The sequence below is a fragment of the Sardina pilchardus genome, chromosome 7, assembly GCF_963854185.1.
Source record: "Sardina pilchardus chromosome 7, fSarPil1.1, whole genome shotgun sequence".
Lineage (NCBI taxonomy): Eukaryota > Metazoa > Chordata > Actinopteri > Clupeiformes > Clupeidae > Sardina > Sardina pilchardus.
The window spans coordinates 7,500,524-7,502,922 of NC_085000.1; the positions used below are offsets into that span (position 1 = coordinate 7,500,524).

The 2,399-nt window shown below is 38.3% G+C and overlaps 1 protein-coding gene across 1 annotated transcript in view; it reads right to left on the bottom strand.

Moving 5' to 3' along the window:
* Positions 1–362: 362 nt before the first annotated feature.
* Positions 363–2,399, bottom strand: part of skia (v-ski avian sarcoma viral oncogene homolog a) — an 80,358-nt gene continuing 78,321 nt past the window's right edge. The window contains exon 7 of the mRNA XM_062540539.1: positions 363–2,399. This exon is cut by the window's right edge and continues 2,992 nt beyond it. The gene's annotated coding sequence lies outside the window, so the exon portion shown is untranslated.

A 2,399-nucleotide genomic window follows, 5' to 3' on the forward strand; every position in this document is an offset into this window, starting at 1 on the left:
CCATCTCTACATCATCACGTGTGTGTGTGTGTGTGTTTGGTTTATTACTATACCTTCACATTTTACACATTCTGATATAGGTTACACTAACATAATCAGCAATACCCTCATTACTATTAGTAAAGGAGGAACGCCGGAGACAGATATATGTTGATGTTTACTACATCTTTGTCAGAGTCCAAGATTAGTCCTAATATTAATTTTGTCATGTGCTTTCTAATTTATACAAGATTTATATCTCGTTATAGCAGACATGTATGTGGTTTGTGCGTTTGTGTGTGTGTGTGTGTCTTGCCCTGACGCCACGTATCAGATTACTGTTTTATAATGAGCATGACACAAATAACACCAACATGACAGGTCTCCTTACTTTATCTGGACAAACAACTTTATTTCTGATAATGCATTTTTACACTGTACATTCAGTCACTGGGGAATATAAGCATAGCTATTTCTCAAACATAATCTCATAAAGTCTGTTACTTTACACCATAGTCTGCCAGGAGAGAGACAGAGAGAGAGAAAGAGATGGAGAGAGAGAGAGAGAGAGATGGGGGAAGTATAGGTTGGGAGATAGAAGTCCTGTAAGGGACAGAACAGTTTAAGGAGATATAGAAGCCAGGCTTTTTTCTTTCTTTCTGATACTTTATCATAATCTTCTGCAGCTTTACTGAACAGGACAAGCATACATTTACCTCTTACACAAAAATAATTTCAGAGTTGTAAAGATTATATTGTATTAGCAGCAGCATAGGGCTAAAAAAAAGATATAGGGGTGGTGAAACGAGAAGAAAAAAAGGAAATTCAGAGGACAGGCCTAGACTGCAACCACATCCGGGCCAGCATCGGGCCCGGTCTGGCCCGAGGCCGGCCTCTATCTATATGACTCCCCTCCCCTCCTGTGTGTTACATAACATAACATGATTTGGGGGGTTTAAGGAACTTACTGCAAAAAAATAGAAAAAGAAAAAATGCAAACGATCGGGTGAATCTATGTTTAACTGTAAGGTATATTCACTAGCGCACTGCAGTAATTCTTTTTTTTTTCCTCAAAACATGTTCTTGGTTAAAACACTCAACTCAACTCAAAACGAGACAGCTATCTTGTAAGAAACATTTTGTCTTTTTTTGAAAAAGGAAACACCATATACATTTATAATACAATATTGAAAAAGAAAAAAAAAAATATTTACATTGGTAAATTTGTACTTTTTTTCTTAAAATCCTCCCACTGGCTAGGTTTGTTAAATATGTACGGTTATTGCTGCTTTTGTGTCCATCGTTTAGCAAAACGGCTCTTGCTCAGAAAATAAATCATTTAACAGTTTTTTTAATCATCATCTGGGAGATACAAGAGCCTTCGTGAACAATTTCTCCCTTTTTTGTAGAAAACCATGAATAAAGGAAACTACACGTATCAATTTGAGTGTAAAAACAACTATAAAACAATTGCCCTAATGTCTTTTTTTTGTTTGCCTGCAGAATTTTGCAGACAACCCAAACACTGGCCCCTTCTCTGCATTAAGACGCTGGGCTTTGATATAATGCCCTTACTCTGTGGATAACTCCTCCAGAACCGTGTGGAGCACACACTCAGTTGTTAAGTAGGGCTTAAACCTACGGCTGAGATAAAGAGACAGAGAGAGACAGAGAATATGCTCTAAATATCGCATAAATACATTTTTTTTGTCCATTCTAAAAAATATTGTGACATAGGTATCTTGAAACGTTTAAGGAAAAAGAAAGCAGTTTGTTTTGTGTTCAGGTGCCATTTGTAGCCAGTGGCAATTGGTTGACTAATGTCCGATTTGCTAGTAATAATAATAATAATAATAAAAAAAATGTTAAATTGAGACAACGCAAGAAATACTGACGTAAACCACTTTAAGAACATTACAAAGAGCTGCATCTGGAGGCGGAGCTAATATGGTCAAGTTCAATCTGTGGCAAAGAGGGGGGGCGGGTACCAAAAAGCACAGAACCCACCCTTCCCCCCTTACAAGAGTGCAAAATGGTATGTCCCGTGTGCGGGAGCGTCTGCCCAGGGTTTGGAGGCTGAACCAATCAGAGGGCCAGCACGGATTAATTATGACCTTGCGGTCATTGTTACATCATCACTGTTCCTGTTCTGGACACCTGTCGGCCAGGTCCAGGCACTTGAGGCTGTCCAGCATTACATTAAAACAATGAGAGTGTTTCCAAATGTAACGATGGTTCTTTGTGCACATACGCTGAACATATGTTTGTGTTTGACTGCGACTATGTGTGTGTCTGTGTTTTGAGTAAATCATTCATGAGACAGGGATTTAGTTTCCCATTTTGAAGACAGATGTGGTTGGAGAAGTTTGTTTCTTTTACAGGTTTATCTTAAGAACATTTTTTGCGCTATATTGCCTAAT